We start from the raw sequence: 18,135 nt of genomic DNA, 5'->3' as shown, positions 1-18,135 counted from the left end.
GTTGATAACCAAGAAGACAAATATTTACATACATACCCACGCAGTGTGCCAACTCCATCCTTGCCTGTGGGATATGGTCCCAGGTGGCTGTCTTGTCTTCACCATTGCCTGCAGTTGGTGGGAAGAAGTGTTCTGTGCCTTTTCAGAGCCAGTGGGTGAGTTGCACCCATGGAGAGAGCCATTGCTCATCTCCAAGTACCTGCTTCTGTATTCTGCATCTGCTACTGTCAATGGAGATTGTAATTTCCATTGGTGTTAACTGACTCATAACCAAACAGTTCAACATTCAAATGGGAATAACTCTTTAATTTATAAATCTAATCTCTTCCATTCTCTCCTGTGTGCTTGAATTTGTGGAGGGCTAAGTACATAAGATGTAAAGGTGATGATTTAAAAGGTAGCCATTATGTTTGTTTCTTTTTGGGATATGAGTTACAACTTTCTATACATTTTCTGAAAACCACATTATACTTTTTAATTTAATTTGGTAAGGAAATTTTTTAAAAATGACTATAAATAGGCTCATGACTGGCCTCAGGATGCCTACATAGGCTCCAGAGCTGACCCCTACTGCTAATGCTAGCAGTAGTAGTTCACCCAGGTCACTCACATGCTTGCTTGCTCGCTCTCTGACAAGCTCACATGGAGAGTGGATTAATTTAAATAATTGATTTCAATTGTGTTTTGCATTTGTACTTTTGCTACTTGCTAATATAGTGCTTCTTTTTGCTAACCAGGAAGACATGCTATATCTATACACATTTATTTAAACAATTATGTAGCTTAATTTATATTTATTCAGATTCTTAATTTTTCCATTTTTTATAATCTTAGAAAGTGGTGAATGATGCATTTCTTATTTACTGGATGATTAATTTTTTACTTGTGATTTGTGTCAAGTTCTATTTGGATGGAAATTCAAAATCAATTAAATATGCACTGAAAGAGCATTTTTTTTGTATTAACTGAAAGTACCTTAAATATGCTGGATACATAAGAAAAAAAGTTTATCAAAACATGTTTTGCATTTAAAATTGACTGCTTTATTAAGCAAAGGAAGTGTTATCTATAGTTAATTAATTGAACTGATTATTTCTGGTCAGTATATCCTTCAGAATTTTAGAACTAGTAGATCTCATCCTCTCCACCTGCTTTTTATTCATAGATTGGAAAAGGAAACCAAGCTTTTCCGCTTTTTCAATTCCCAATTGGTTTCTTAACTTTGAATGAATTTGTCATTGAACTGAATTAATTGAATAAATTGAAATGAAGAAAATATTCTCTTTGCATCTACAGAAAAAGCTACCACTATCAAAAGCTGGTTTGGCATTTCAGCAAATTCTGGTTACAGGTGCTTTAGCCAGGTCAGTAGTGTGACTTTCTTTAAAACTTGGCAGCAAATGTGTACTGCTTAATAGGTATTTTTTGTATTTAATTTAAATTATTTTAATAGATTATAATAAATTAAATCCTTAGCACTGCTTATCAATTTTAAATTTAAATTTAAATAGGTTTAAAAAAAATTAATTTAATTTAAATTTTAAAAAAATCAAATTTTTAAATTAAAAAAATCTTTTTTTCTCCCCACATGTATCCACTATAGTGCCAGCACTGGTGCTTTCAATATTCCTCTTGCTCCTTTATTAGCAGGAGCTTTGCAATAGTAGCTTTAAGTATTTGTCATTCAACTGTTTATTGAGATCATTTGGGAGGTCAAGTTCTGCTTAAGACAAACTTAACCCACTTGCTGCTACTTAACCAGCTATTGCAGTTGGCCCACTGGAAGGAGATGAAATATGAGATGTTGGGAATTATGGCAAGGGGGAATCTGAGTGGTGGGATCCTCCTGTGAGTTGTGGTTCTGGGGGAGCTCTGTGAAACCAGGGCAACAAAGATGACTGAGGCCAGAGGGTAGTGCTTGGGTAAGGACTCCCAATAATGGCCAGCACTACTTCACTTTTGTCTGATTGCTACTAGTTCTGTGGAGCTCCTGATAATTTTACCCCTCCAACAGAGTTAACGTGGAGGGGCAGGAAGGACACTATTAGTAGGGAAACTTGCCCAGCTCCATTGTCCAATCACAATGTCACATGGCTGACTGTCAGGCTCATCTGCAGGCACAGTCATTCTAACATGAAGCACTAGACTGATGGCACCTATCATGGAAACATGCAAATTGAAGAGAGACACAATAGAAGTCAACAGGTGGTGGTCTTGCATCGATGTGAATCTGCAGGTACCTCTCTTGCTATCTGCAGGAATCAGCTAAGGTGCGGACTGGGTCCTGTGGGCATTATTTTATGGAAAAGTTCTGCTGAAAAGGCCTCAGGATTTATGACGGTACAGGTAGCTGGAATGGAAAAGCGGTAGCTGCAGATTTAAATATTTTCATGGTTTCAACTTTGGCATGCACAATTTCCTCACAGTATGAACTAGCTCTACTAGACAATTAATATCAGAACAAAATAGCCTAGTTTTATTCTGATTTTATTTTCCATTGTTCCAGTAGATATTTATTTTTGTTGGTAGAGCTCAAAAATATTTCAACTTCTTATTCATTACATTATACAATACAGCTAATAGCTTGTTAAATAACAGTATATGTAGCCTCTTGAATTCCTGTGTAAAAATTTGCAATTGAGTGAAAGACTTGCTATGAAGTTCCCTTACTCAAACTATTCCAAGTATTTATTCATGTTTGCCAGACTTAGAACAGGATATTGCAAAGATTTTGAAAGTGCCTTGAGTGTCCAGGTTCCACCTTTCTTTTCCTCTTTGTCTTTACTAATGAATTTCACTTCAGTGCAAATTAATTGATTAATATATGATGCTATCAATTCAAAAGTGCCTGAGGCAAAGTGCAGGCTTTTGTAGGATGCTGTGAGAGCTTTGAAATTTTGTCACCCTTTGCCATGGAGGGGCAAATTCTCTCATCAGTTTGTAAAGCTTAAAGAGTATGATTTTCAAAGGCAAAAAGAGGAAGTAGACCCCCAACTTCCACCAATTCGGGGAGACTAAACTTCCCTTTGTGCCTTTGAATATTACACTATTAAAGCAAAATTTAGCATTGGGTAGGGTGGATAGAGCATGTTTCATGCCTATGCAAAAAAGTTTTTAAGTTTCATTTTTCTATTTTTATTTAGCTTAAAGCCTTAAACCTTTAAAAAGTAAGAAAAGTAAAACCAGTGTCTTACTCAGAGGCATTGAAAATGATGGTCACAAAATGGTGTGGTGAGATCATGCTGTTTCCCATGATGGTGAATTCTAGGGCATCTATAGGTCCAATACTTACGAAGTTGGCACAGTAATAAGAGTTCAGCCTGCAGCACTGTCTATCTGTCTTTGATGACCGGCTTTGTATCTGAGAGGGAGGCTGCTTACACTTATGTATTTAGTAATGCTTAAAAGCACTATGGTATGTAGTTATTCTTATAAAAAAATTAGAAACCTATAAAATATAAAACTGCCCATAATCATTAGCATAAGCACTACTGCTGTAATGATAAGGCACATTCTCTTGCCTTTCCCTAACCCATTAGTTTAAAAAAAAAAAAAATCTTGTGCTGTGTAGATCACCTAACTCTGGACCTAGCAAATCTTCAAGAGCAGCAGGTTCCACAGATGCAGGTCCTTAAGTGAGAAAGTTAGTCTCAGAAAATAGAGCATCCCAGCTGGTCTTAATTGTTGTGATGGAATCTAAGGAGAAAAAGCAGATTCTTGGGTTGCCATGGTCCAGACCTACTTAGGACTGTTACCACCAATTTGAATGGCACCCAAAAGTGAGCAGTGAGTCATTGCAGAATCTAGAGCAGATTTGTTATGTGCTCATAGCAGACTCCACCCAAGCCCCAGCAGTCTGTGGCAGCTGACTTCTCACTATGATGAGAAACCTTTGGTGCAGAGTCTCAAAGTCCAGGTCAGCTGGCTTGGGCTGCAGAGCTATTATACTGCAGTGTAGCGATTCCAGCTCAGGCTGCACTACATTTTAGTGCCCTGCAAACCCAAGAGTAAGCTGCAGCCATGCCATGGGGCTTTAATTGCAGTGGACATACCTTTATCCTCTTGAAGGATCCTAGGGCAGACTAGCATGGAGATGACAAAGGTGTGAATGAGTTATGAGGCCCTTATTAGAGAGGAGAGATCCCAGTCTCTTGGCTAGTCACATATGTACAAGGGCACTGTGAGCCACCACTATGCCTGGGGGATCCAGAAGTGGTAATGGATACTTTAGTGCTATAAGGCTTTGAACCATCTTGACAAAATGCAGACAACCCCCCAGTGTAGATAAGTAAACGCTGCCTTTCCCCATTCATCTCAACACTTTCCCTGGCAGACAGTCATCACTTTTGACTTGTCAAGATTAAACTGCAGCCAGTTTGCTTTCAACCAGATCCCTATCTTGGTCAGATACTGGGAAAGTAATGCGGCTGTGTGGTATCTAAGTCTGATGACAGGAGAGACAGAATGAATATTGTTGGTATGATTATTTAACTGCAGGACAAGCATAATATTTGAATTAGTTCTGTGCTGCTGTTCTGTAAAATGGTAAATGCTAGCTGTACTAGGGAAAAATGATGGACTAGAGTGAAAGAGCCCTTTTTGTTCATTTGTCTTTGCTGCAGGGAAATGAAATTCCTCTGAACATGCCATGGCTGGAGCCAAATAGACAGGAAAAGGCTATGCTTAAATGCGTGCTCCCCAACACATGCGCGCACACGTGTGCTCACACAACACAAAACAATGCAACTACCAGAGGATGGGAAAGGGATTTCCCATCAAGTTTATTGTTCAGACTTCATTGCTCATTTCTTTCTAAGTGTATTGATAAATAAAAAATACATTAGTATATACTACTTAGTAAATAAAACAAAATTTAAAATTAATGGTCAAAATATAAATAAATCTGACTTCTCTTCTGGTGCTCAGCAGTTGGTGATTCCTATGTCAGCTTCCTTGAGAATAGTTCAATTTAAGTATTTTCTCCTCCTGTATTTTGTTTAAATTGAAGTAATGTAAATAAGAGACTTGTTCCTCCCTGGTGTACTTTTTTCTTTGTCCCTTATTGTTTAAACCTAAAAAATTACATCGGAGTCCTTTTGTGTTCAGGTGACAAAAAACATGTTTTGCATTTCAATGTAGTTAAATCCTTAGGTTACTTCTTTTCTTAAACTGTCCAAGCATTTAAACTCTCAAACTTTCCATTCTGCCTCCGTGGTATTTCTGAGGAAGAATAGAGCATTGAACTATCTCCACTGCAGAGGCTTCTGAGTGTCAATCTGTTTCTAAATAATTCAAATCATATTACACAAAGGGTGATTTTTCATTGTGACGTATTTCATATGAAGCTACTATGCTTAAAGTGAGGTTCTATCAGCCAAAAGCCAAGCGGAGATGGATCTTTCAAAGGAAATTAAACCAATAGTAAAAGGTTCTTTGGCCATATAAATAAAAAGAAAACAAGGAAAAAAGAAGTGGGGCCACTTAAGCGCTAAGGATGCGGTGGAGATTAAAGATAATCTAGGTATGGCCCAGCAGCTAAACAAATATTTTCCCTCCATTTTTAATAAGAGAAATGAGGAACCTGGGGACAATGGCAAGGTGGCTACTGGGAATGAGGATATGGAAGCAGAAATTACCACATCCAGGCGGAAGCCAAACTCAAATAGCTTAATGGGACCAAATCAGGGGGCCCAGGTCATTTCCACCCAAGAATATTAAAGGAACTGGCGCATGAAATTGCAGGCCCAATAACAAGGATTTCTAATGAATCTGTAAATTCAGGGATGGTACGCTCTGACTAGAGAATTGCAAATACTGTACCTATATTTAAGAAAGAGGAAAAGAGTGATCCAGGAAACTACAGGCCTGTTAGTTTGACCTCAGTGGTATGCAAGGTCTTAGAACAAATTTTGAAAGAGAGAGTCATTAAGGACATAGAGGTAAACAATAATTGGGATAAAATACAACCCAGTTTTACAAAAGGTAGATCTTGGTAGACCAACCTGATCTCTTTCTTTGAGATGGTAGCTGTCTTTCTAGACAAAAGAAATACAGTAGATTTAATCTACTTGAATATCAATAAAGCATTTGATACAGTTCCACATGGGAAATTATTAGTGGAATTGGAGAAATTGGGATTGAATACAAGAGTTGAAAGGTAAGTAAGGAGCAAGTTAAAAGAGAGGCTATAATGAGTCATGCTGAAAGGTGAACCATCCTACTGGAGGGAGATTACTAGTGGAGTTCCTTAGGAATAGGTCTTGGAACCAATATTATTTAACATTTTCATTAATGACCTTGGCACAAAAATTGGGAGTGTGCTAATAAAATTTGTGGATGACCTATATGAAGGAGGATTGGAGTATCACACAAGAAGATCTGCAAAACCTTGAAAACTGGAGTAACAGAAATGGGATGAAATTTAATAGTGCAAAGGACAAGGTGATGCAGTTGGGGACTAAGAACAAGAATTTTTGCTATGAACTGGGGACTTACCAATTGGAAGTGACAGGAGAAGGAGAGAGATCTGGGTGTATTGATCGATGACAGGATGACTGTGATTCACCAATGTGATTTGGCTGTGAAAAAGGCTAATGCAATCCTAGGATCCATCAGGTGAGATATTGCCAGTAGAGTTAGGGAAGTGTGATTATCACTGTACACTGGTGAGACCTCTTCTGGAATACTGTGTGCAATTTTGGTTTCCCATGTTTAAGAAAGATGTTTTAAAACTGGAACTAGTGCAGGAAGTGCTACTAAGCTGATCAGAGGAGTGGAGACCCAGCGTTATGAGAGGAGACTTAAGGAGTTTGGCTTGTTTAGCTTAAGAAAATGAAGGCTGTGTGGGGAGACGTGATTGCTCTTTGTAAATACATCACAGGGATAAACGCCAAGGAGGAAGAGGAGTTATTTAAATTAAGGGCCAATGTTGGCGCAAGAACAAATGGCTATAAACTGGCCATCAACAAGTTTAGGCTTAAAATTACATTAAAGTTTCTAATGATCAGTGAGGTGAAATTCTGGAAAAGCCTTCCAAGGAGAACAGTGGGGACAAAAAACCGAACTAGTTTCAAGACTGGGCTTGATAAATTTATGGAGGGGATGGCATAAGGAGATTTCCTACAGTGACACATGGTCCATCATCAACTGCTATTAGCAAATATCTCCAATGACTGGGGATGGGACATTAGATAAGGAGGGCTCTGAGTTACTACAGAGAATTCTTTCCCAAGTGTCTCTGGCTTGTGGGTCTTACCCACATGCTCAGGGTCTAACTGATGACCATATTTGGGGTAGGAAAGGAATCCCCCCCCCCGCCCCCCCAGGTCAGATTGACAGATATCCTGGGGGTTTTGGCCTTCCTCTGCAGCATGGGGCATGGGCCAGTGCTGGTCTGAAGTAGAGTAAATGGTGGATTTTCTGTAACTTGAAGTCTTTAAAGCAAGATTTAAGAATTTTAGTAACTTTGCCAGAGGTTATGGGCCTATTACAGGAGTAGGTGGGAGAGATTCTGTGGCCTGCAATGTGCAGGAGGTGAGACTAGATGATTATGATGGTCACTCCTGGCCTTAAAGTCTGAGTCTATCTCCACAAAATTCACACAGGATCGAACCAACATGGTAAATAAACTGTTTATCAGCTTTAGTTAAAGCAGTCTAGAAATTGGCTGATTAGAAATAACCCTTATAATGATGGGTAAATTACTTAATTTTATTATTACCTTCATTTTAGAGAAATAAGCTAGGTGTCTATTATAGGAAGAATATCTGGCAGCACAAAAGAAGCATTTGTTAAATTCAGCTGTTGTGGCTGAGTTCAGCTGATTTTATTTCCCAGGTGTGTAACTTTCCAGATATGATAGTTCAGGCCCTTGGATTTGACCATGATTTTTGCTTCATGCTCCTGTATCCTTTTACTCTTCTCCTCCAAAGATCATTAGGCTATGTGTTTCCAAGGATAATCCCCCATCCAGAAGCATCTGCGAAAGATTGAGACCAGACAGCTTTAGTTTGCTTATGTAATACCATTAGATATATATCAATAGTCCTCACCTGGAATACTGTGTTCATGTCGGGTCAGCCTGTTTCAAAGGATATAGCAAAAAATATAGGGGGTCAATAGGATGAAGGAAATTATTAATCATGGGAAAATTTCCATATGAAGAAAGTTTGAAAAGGCTGAACTGTTAAGTTTAGAGTAGAAAAAGAGGAGGGGATATTACAGAGAGATATAAAATAATGAATCATATAGAGAAAGTAAATTAGGCCCTGCTTTTACCCTTTTCATAATACCAGATCAAGGAGTGAAATTGAAAGCAAGTGCTTAAATCTTTTCAGGATCAAGACTCTCATTTGTTCTCCAGCCCACATAGTTTCAAAGAGAGATAATTAATCAACTATGAATGAATACATTACAGCTGGTCAAATAGTGTAAAAGCCGGTTCACAAACATTTGTATGGTTGAATCTTTATTCATACAGTTGTTCTCATGCAACAATTTTTGGGCCCATAGCCAAAATTTGTTCAATCAAGAAATGAAATGTTTAAGGTAATAGTTTCTAAAGATTAGGTCATCCAGTCAGGGAGCAGAAACCATACCATACAACCTATCACAGACGACAAATGGCAAATATCCAAAATGCTCAATGTTATGAATAACCATAATGTGCAATTCATGGATAATCCATAAGCTAACATTTGTTCACACAAATGATTTGATGAACAAACACTGATAACTAACAAATTCAGGAAAATCATGATTGATTCATGGGCAGGCTTGGACAGAAAAAAGTGCTAAATGAATTGATTACATTATTTACAAATAGTTTGCCCAGCTCTGGTATTTATCAATACAATTTCTTGCAATTTTTACAGTAATAATGGATTTTTCCTGTCAGTTATTTTGGCATGCCATGTAACTCATTACAAAATTTGTCTGAACTCCTCTGCCCAGTGTGTTGTAATCTCTATCTTATTAGAGACCTTACTACTTTTTTGCAAGGGTAATTGTGTGCATAACTGGGCATTTTTATGTGCTCATACTGACTGGTCTCTAGATAGAGATAAACACCACTATGTGAGTATCATAGATAGTAAAATGAAATGAACGAATGAAATCTCAGATAATGCAAGGGGGGAAATTGTGAACAGAAATCAAAGGTAGCACTACACCTAAACAAGAAAGCAGCAGAGAGATATTAGAGTTTTCAGTATATTGTCTCATGGAAAACAATGGCAGGGTGTCACTATGAACTTGGCTAACAAATGCAGTAAAATTAGTCTAAACAGATCTGTGTCAAGGAACCAGTGCATGATAGGCAAGAAAATGCTGCGAGAGAAAGGATTCTGGGACCTGGGGTAGCCTAGCCAAAATTAGAATGTTCGTATTGTTTTAAGATACCTTGTTAATAATGTAGTTGGCAATACGAAAGTACTTCATATTTTAAGCTCTGTTCTACAAATTCTCCATGCCCTTATCTATTAAAATGAATTTATCTGACTGTTAGCTCAAAAAGTAGGGCTTCTTTGGTATTAAAGAAATAGAAATGATCATTAAGGTTTTATTGAAACCTTATGTATTTGGTAAGCGATACCTGAAATACACTGTTGAAAATATTGTGCCTAATGGATAGCAGTACTGGATAGTTAATATAATAGTAGTATGGTCATAATGTGTTCAGCCGAGACTGCAGCTTCACTTTGTTCTGAGATTTATTTTTTGTATATAAAGCAGGCACTGAGAAAAGCTTTTAATATGTGTGGCCTAGTTTCTTCAGAGTTTAATGAGAGAACGTATTGTGTATCGCCGATGGACAAGTCCTCCTGTGTCTTGAGCTCTTTAACTGCGATGCCAGAGATGTCTTGTGATTATGCGATAGTCCTGGGCTTTTGCCTTATTGATTAGTCACTTTATGGGCATGAAATTAGCAGCAGAATGACCAAGGGGTTGTATGTCTTGCTGACTTTTTTTGATACACATAGCTTTGGATTATCTACAAGAGAAAATAACTAGTGTCCAAAACTACCATATACCGAGTCCCTCCGTTGAAGGTACTTTGTCATTCTCTCCAAAGCTTAAACACAGCTTTAACTAGCCAATTTGATTTCTAAGAGTTATTTTCAAAGTCCACATAAATTTAGTTGCGAAGAGTTGGGGCAAAGAGAGGTTGAAATATATCTGCTGTCCTTTTCTCTTAATGTCACCATCCTCCCTCTTGCCATTTGACAATTGTCTTTGTGTCAACCATGACAAGAGCTCCCCCTTGAGACTGACAACAGATGTTCTTGTTTAATTAACTAGCAGAGATGCTGCCTGAGAATGACAGACTGTACCTCCCTCAGTCCCCAAAATGAGGTGCAGTTAATCTCCTGCAAAATACATGGGAGCATGTTCTCCTCGATATGTTTGCATAACTCTTAGTAATAATACTAATGATACTTATGTGCTTGTATCAAAGGGCAAATAGCTAACTCTGCTCCAGAATTCTGTCCTAAATTAGGTTCTTCTAGTAAACAGTGTGATTGCATCCTTCAGCTAGCTGCTTTTTGTGTATTATTTTTCAACCATTTAATTATTTCTTCTTCTATTTAGTAACACTGTAACTGTCTAAATGTTTTGCTATGAAGCCAGCTACAGAAATGAGCTAGAGACAGATTTGTCAAGTTGTCTCCTTTAAACTCTTTAAAACAGGAAGCTGTGTGTAAGGCTTTCTGGGAAGAATATCCCAAAAGGAGTTTGAGAAGGCTAGACTCTGATTCTCCAGGACTTAGATTGAAAAATCATAGTGCATTTGTGTCATGTGGACAGTTGTTTCTCCCAAAGCCCCTCTAGCTCAATAGATCACTCCAGACCCATGCATCACTTGAAATCTCTGCTACCACCAAGGTATTTAAAGGAATTGTATTTATAGTTAAAATTGATAGCCCCTGTTTTGACAGGCAAACAGATTCCTCCTCCCAGTGGCTTCTTGTGATTGGCCTCCAGTAGACCTTAACATTAACAGAATGCTACTAAAAAGAGTCTACAGACTAATAATAAATCTCTAGGGAATGATATTAACTACATTCTGCTATGTCTAATTAGAAATGTACAATAGCTCCATGGTTCTGACCATGGAGGGAAGGTATTGTTTATCATGCAGCCTGATTTTGACAGTTAAAAATGCAAAAACATCTATTATTTATTATACTGAAAAACATCTTTCAAATTATTACAACAAATCCTTTTTTTTTTTTTTTTTGCTTTGTTCTGCATTACACCAAAAAATGTCACACGTACAAGAGACTGTGGGGTTGGAATTAGTAATGGTGAAACCTCAAAAATTCACTGTGGATCCTAATGTGAATCTTTTAATGTCTTCTCTTTACCTATACTCCCTCCCTTTGCTGTTTTTCCTGTCTCTCTCTCTCTCCCCCTCTTCCAGACCCATTGCTGGAAAGGGCTCAGGAACTCTGTTTTCCTACTTTCCAAGACTGATACCTTCTTGTGGAGTCCCCAGCAGAAATTTCCAAATGTCAAGAATGTGTATTTCTACAGTATCCTTCACTGGCATGTTTCAGGGCACTATACAATAAACGATGAAAGGGGGAAGGGAATGATAGGGAGAGAGAGAGAGGGAGAGAAGAGGAAGGATAAATGAATGGCTGGTGAGATTTAGAATATGGAAAAATTAATAGTAGGGAAAAGAGGTGGTCAGCAAACTCATAGAAATGAGGAAGGCAGCTACGTAATCAAAAAGTAACCATATCTATTGGATGAAATAGGGAGTGGGAGGCCAGGATCTCTTGAATTCTTTTCCTGGCTATACCATTAAATCTTCATTTGTAAAACGGATATAATAAAATCTGCCTAATGGAAGTTGTGAGGATTGATTGTTTCTGAAGCTTTTCGATAGGTGTGAAGTGTTGTAGACATTAAGATGAACATGTCTATGAGGGAGACTCTGGCGCACATTTATCTGGAGTGCGCCAGGCTGCGGCCCCTGTTCAGGCTTCTCCAGAACCTCCTGCTGAGGTTCTGGCTGCACTTTTCCCCACACTTGTTTTTATATGCGCACCCCGTCTGTGGTCCCACAAAGTCGTGGGACCTCCTCGTCAACCTCCTCCTAGCCCTGGCCAAAATGGCCATCTACAACACCAGGGAGAGGAGGTTGGCTGGGGGGGCACTCTGTGACTGTGGGGTCTATTTCCATACCTCTGTCCATTCACGCATCCGGGCGGAGGCCCTCTGAGCAGCATCTGCTGGCTCCTTTGACACTTTTCGGGAGCAGTGGGCGCTGTCGGGGGTTCTCTGCTCAGTGTCCCCTTCCAGTTCCCTCTGTTTGACCCTTTGACCCTCACACCCCTTCCTGTTTTTTCATTAGTTGTCCCACGAAATCAGTTGAGTCATGGGACCAGTGGCTCCTCCCCTTAGGCTGGGGGAGGGGCCTTTAGCAGTGGGGGGGTTTGTGCCCTCCCACCCACCTGGAATTCAAATAGTAACAGGGAATGTCTTTAGTGTCCCTGCCAAGTTTTACAAAAATCACTGTTTTGTCCTGTCTTTGTTATAACCATGCAGGCCCCAGGGACTTCCTGTGAGCAGCACATTCTGCAGAAGCCCTGCAGCCTGCTCACCCCCAGCCAAATCCACAGGGGTGGCAGAGAAGGGGAAAGAAGCCGTGCGGAGTGCAGTATTACCAACCCCACAATCTGGAACCTCAAAAAATGAGATTGGCTTAAAAACTGAGATTCTTTTAAAAATAAATGTTGGGATCTTTTAATTTATCTTCTGGTTTCTGAGCCTTTAAGGTACACCCACTTCACATTTTCAGGCTGTTCTCCACATCCATGAAGGCTAGAAACTAACTTTCGTTTTAAAAAAGAGTGGTGATTCTTGTGCAGTCTCTTGATTCCAGCAGCTGGGGCTTTAAGAAATGCCATGAGACTTGCCAACACTAAGACAGGAAGAGTCTCCCTTAGCTGCAAAACCCCTTCTGTGTACATCTCACAGATCCCCACCAAAATTATCCACAGTGTATCTGCCATGACCTGTGTCCCAGCTTTCTACTTAGAAATTCTGGTCAGCCCATGTTAGGTAGGAGCAGCAGTACTAATAGTAGAAAGAAAGAGAAGTGAAGTTAAGGAGGGGAAAGAGAACAAAAAACAAGAGAGACATGATAAATTTAAAAAAAAAAATTGTTTTATAAAGTTTGGATCCCTAATGGCTGTCTTATTGTAGCATTCGTATGACAATTCGTATGATTCTTCTCCTTTCCGCACCCTCCAAACTTGTCTGACCAGGATTGTTGTCAGGATGTGCAGGGGGGTGAAGTAAAGCACACCAAGGAAGAGTGTCCTAGTTTAGCCTATGTTAAGTAAAAATTAGGCTTTGTCCTAAGTTAGCCTAAGTGTAGAGGAGTATGGGAAATTGAGTTATAGTGTGTGAAGTTAGAGATAAGTGGGAGACAATAAGATGGGAAAATTGAAGTTAGCAAGGGCATGATCCAGGTTATGTTGCAGCTGTGTTTGATTATAACTGGTTTGAACAAGGTTTTTAATGAGTGCTTTGGAGAATTGTGAAATGTATTGGAATACCTATATTGATAGTACTGGAAGGGCATTGGTGCAGATGTTAATTTAAATAACATGTAATTTAAAGAGGCAGTAAGGAGATAGTGGAAATGTGAATATGGTAACTGGAAGGTTTAATGTTAATTAGTGTTATAATGGATTATAAAAGGGGTAGTTTTTGTTAATTGGAGGAGAACTCCAATTAATATTAAAAGGGTCCTGTTAAGTTCCAGAACTATAAGACTGTATTTCACTGTTGTCAGTGGACTGATCACCCACAGATATGCTATTTCATCTTTGAGTGTAATTGTAGTATTGTTTAAGTGGTGATTGCATGCTTGTTTGCTTAACTAATCCTTTTTCTTTTGAGTAAAGTTTGGTGTTATCATTCAAAGTGTCGCCCATTGGTCCTCTACTAAATACATTTTCTATAACTGACCTAGAGGCTAGAACCCGAAAAATAAGTTGGACTTTATTGCATCCTTATCTTTATCTATTAATTAGGAACATTTCAACATAAAGGTTATAAAAGATTACACCAACTTGGCAGAATCCCCGACCCCAGTACTAGAGGGAGCAGCAGATTTAGCAGGGAGTGCCAGAGAGAATCCTCAACTTGAAACACCAGTTGGTTGCTCTGAGTCTTTCTCTTTACCCTCTAGGCTCTGCCTTATCTCTCCCAAAAGCTAACACTAGGAAGGCAGGTTCCAATTAGAACCTGTATATGTTGTCTTCTCCTCCCTGCATAGAACAGGCCCCAAACTCCACAGAAGGGGGAAAGGTAGGAAGCCATCCTGGTTATCAGCTCTTCCTGTGATGCATCCCTTTCCTGCTGAGGAAAGAGATGAGTGTGAAAGGGGAGGGAAGAAAGTAAAGAACAAGGGAATTAACTGCTGACCTACTTACTGGTCCCCTTTCATCCTCTTTCCCCTTGCTTTGAGCGCGGTCAAGTTCTGCAGCTGATTTCCCCCTAGTCTAGACCTAGTGACTTGCATTTTCCCTTTTCTCCTCCAGACCACCTCTCCTTTTCCTCAACTCTGTCCAAGTTTTGTTATGTCTGTAACAGGCTCCCCTCTACCTTTACTGATACTATGCAGAATCCAGAAGTCTCAGCAGATGTCATACTCTGTTAGGACTGAGCCCAACTGCTAACTTCAAAGCCATGTTATGCTACAAAATTGTGTTGATCTAATTTACCACAGTTATTAAATCACGTGTGTGTGTGTGCGTGTGTGTGTGTGTGCGCGTGCGCGCACACGTGCACTTGGTTCCTAGTGTCGGCACTGAGCATCCTCACCAGGAGCCCTTGTATTGATTCTGTTGTCAGTGTGGGGCATTGTGGGATGGCTCCTAAAGCCAGTAAGAGTTGATGTAAGTAACACTGACACTGCATTAACCTAATTACATTGACCATGACTCTATGCCACGCAGAATGGTGGTGTTACTAATTTGCTGTAGAGAGGCACTTATGTCGGTGGGAGCCAAATTTAAGTGAAGACACTTCCACAGCTAGGGCAACGCAAGGCAGTTTACATCAGCCTAACCATGTAGTGTAGACCGGGCTTAAATCTGCTAAAGCAAGAACAGCTCTCAGTTCTCTCTAATTACTTTATTATTATTTTATTGTTTGTTTTGATTGTAGCAATGATTGGGAATCCATTGTGTTGCCTGCTGTACAAATAGAATGGAAGGCATGGGCTGTGCTCCCAAGATCTGATTTAAATTGGACTCAGTCTGCAACTTTTTTCAGGTTTGGGTTTAGTTTGAGAATTGGGCTATTACTGTTTTGCCAGTTATCTCTGTGATGCAGTGTGTTAGAGTATTTAGCTACTAACTGAAAGGTTGGTGGTTCGAGCCCAGCTTTTGAGACCTGATAACAGTCTTCAAATATGTTATAGGCTCTTATAAACAGAATGTGATCAATTATTTCCCATGTCCTCTGAGGATAGGACAAGAAATAATGGACTTAATCTGCAGCAGGGAAGATTTATGTTAGATTTTAGGAAAAACTTTCTAACTATAAGGATAGTGAAACACTGTAGTAGTCCTCCAGTGGAGGTTGTGGAATCCCCATCACTGGAGTTTTTAAAAAGAGATTGGACAAACACCTGTCATGGATGGTTTAGGTTTACTTGGTCCTGCTCTAGTGCAAGGGGACGGAATTATGACCTCTCGAGGTCCCTTCCACCCATACATTTTTATAATTCTATTTTGATCAGAACTTACTTATCCATCTATACTTTGAAATAACTGTGTTAGAAGTCTGATATCTGAGGATGATGCTTCATTGTTAAAAAGGACAGCTTATTGCAGTTCCATTTACTGGACCATACCACTGACTAAAAATAAATTAATCAAGTTCTATTTACTATAAAACTAGATATAAATATATTAGTAGAAATAAACACAATTGGTATGAGGATGATTGCAAGTACATAAAAGTAAGGGAATGACAGCACTAAATGAGGCCAAATACGTATGAGCAGATGCTTTGCAAGCCTTATTCTCCTGCCTCAACTAGCATGTTTCAGTCCTTACCCACAAGAAGTTTGTGATTCCACCTCTGTGTATTCTGAGCAGAGGTCGCCAGTGGCATTTAAATGTGTCAGATTATATTAACTTTGACATATAACTAAATGTTCATTGAGAACTAGACTTCAAACCTCCAACCTCATTCCTGTTTGTGACTTAATCCAGATAAACCCTAGATATCCAAAAGGGAGAAAAAATAAACACAGCAGCGTATTAACTCACTTTGTTACTTGGCCACTGACCCAATATTAAGCATAAGCAAGGTAAGCAGCTTCTTAGAGTGTCAAAAGATTAAGGAGGGCTTCCTGTGAAATCTGCCTAGCTTTGTGGTGACCTGGCACCACAGTCTCTCAGGAAGATCTTGCTATTGGTCTTCTGATGGGAATAGGAAGGGCTGAGTGATGCCTAATAGGCAATCTAGTTGTCAGCTGTCTTTATTCTGACTCTACCCCCCCTGCCCCACACACAGTCTTGTTAAAATGTACTATATGTCACAACTGACATGTTGCTTTCTGACCACATATTTCAGATTTTTTATATGAGTATAGCAAGGCGTTGTGGCCTTACTTGGAGCCTGGGCCCGAGGAAGGGTCACGACGCCCCTGCTGGACAGAACAAGGCCCTGCAGGCCAAACAACCTGGGAGAAAAGGGGCGGAGCCAGGACAGGAAAGGCCGGTATAAAAGGCTGACCTGGCAGCGCAGCCAGGGAAGCTGCCGCTGGAGACAGACGTGTCTTCCCAGAGGCTGTGGTCTAGGCCTGACCCAGGCCCTGAGGCTGTTCAAAGCAACTGCTCCACCTACTGGAGCCTCCCAAGCCTGCCCAGATTGCCGAGCCCGAGTCACTGGAGAGGGCCGCTGGGCCCGAGTGATTGGGTAGGGCCACCAGACCCTAGTGGCTGGGGAGAGCCACCCGAGACCACTGGGTAGGGAAAACCCCCTGAGGCAGGCCTTACATGGAGGAGCTGGCCTCTGCTGATGACCCTGAGGAGTTTCCGGACCTGCCACCGGTCGATGGTGAGGGACCGGTGGGACTCCCTCTTGCCGCCTCCCCAGCGACCTGGAGGAAGACGACTGGATGCAAGTATCCAGGGACTGGGTGGGAGGAAGTAGCCCAGGGACAGCTGACTAGAGAGTGGCTGAGTCTGTGGTGAAACGAGTCAGCGTGTTGCCTCTGGATCCCCACTGACTCAGTGGCAAACTACTTTGCCACTGATAGAGCCTGGGCTGGGACGCAGTGGAGTCGGGTGGGCCTGCGTCCCCCTCTCCCCTTCCCTAACCACCCTGGGAGTGCTTGGCTTCCTCTGAGTGCCACCAGAGGGTACCGAGCTTTATCAGCCCCGTCTGCCTGAAAGGCTGGGGCTTTGGACTGTTTTGCCGGCCTTGCCTACTTGAGGGCCGAGGGCTATTGACTATCTCACCAGCCTTGCCCGACTTGAGGGCTGGGGGCTGTAAACTGTCTGCCTGCCCCGCCTGTTGGAAGACTGGAGGCTATAGATTGCTTTACCTACCCCGCCCTGCCTGAGGGTCGGGGGCACCAGACTGCTTGCTTGCCCCGCCTGTTGGAAGGCCGGGGGGCTATAGACCACTTTGTCTGCCTCCTCCTGCCTGAGGGCTGGGGGCACCAGACTGCTGAACAGCCCCGCCTGTTGGAAGGCCAGGGCTATAGATTCCTTATCAGCCCTGACGTACGTGAGGGCCCGAGGGCTACAGACTGTGAAAGAAGCCCGCCCAGCCGGGTGCCAGGGCTATAGACTTGTAATCGGCACTGCTTATTCCCCTAGACCAAGGCGCTGTGGCCTTCCTTGGAGCCTGGGCCCAAGGAAGGATCGCGACGCCCCGGCTGGACTGTGCCACCAGCTTACAATGAGGCATTTTTGGATTTAAATTTCATAGCAAAATAAATAGGGAACATTTTCAAAGTGACATAAGTGACTGAGGAGTCTAAATCCCATTTTCAAAAATGACTTTTAGGCACTTAAGAGCCCAAGACTTTTTGAAAGTCAGTGAGACTTACACTCCTAAGTGCCTAAATCATTTTTGACTGTTGGACTTAGG

At 40.8% G+C, this 18,135-nt stretch overlaps 1 protein-coding gene across 10 annotated transcripts in view; it reads left to right on the top strand.

Annotated features, from left to right (window-relative positions):
• PARD3B (par-3 family cell polarity regulator beta) overlaps positions 1 to 18,135 on the top strand; it is a 656,325-nt gene that overhangs the window by 495,964 nt on the left and 142,226 nt on the right. Inside the window, exon 20 of one of the 10 annotated variants that reach the window (XM_067548849.1) lies at positions 12,556 to 12,580. The exons of 8 other annotated variants lie outside the window; for them this stretch is intronic. The gene's annotated coding sequence lies outside the window, so the exon portion shown is untranslated. Of the gene's footprint in view, positions 1 to 4,622; positions 5,102 to 12,555; positions 12,581 to 18,135 lie in introns of those variants that run through there. One more of the 10 variants, XM_067548847.1, reaches the window with a different exon arrangement.

The sequence above is a fragment of the Emydura macquarii genome, unplaced genomic scaffold (assembly GCF_026122565.2).
Source record: "Emydura macquarii macquarii isolate MOO-44397 ecotype Brisbane River unplaced genomic scaffold, CSIRO-AGI_Emac_v2 contig_1253, whole genome shotgun sequence".
Classification (NCBI taxonomy): domain Eukaryota; kingdom Metazoa; phylum Chordata; order Testudines; family Chelidae; genus Emydura; species Emydura macquarii.
The sequence above is the reverse complement of the archived record's forward strand: the minus strand, read 5'-3'. Positions and strand labels throughout refer to the sequence as shown.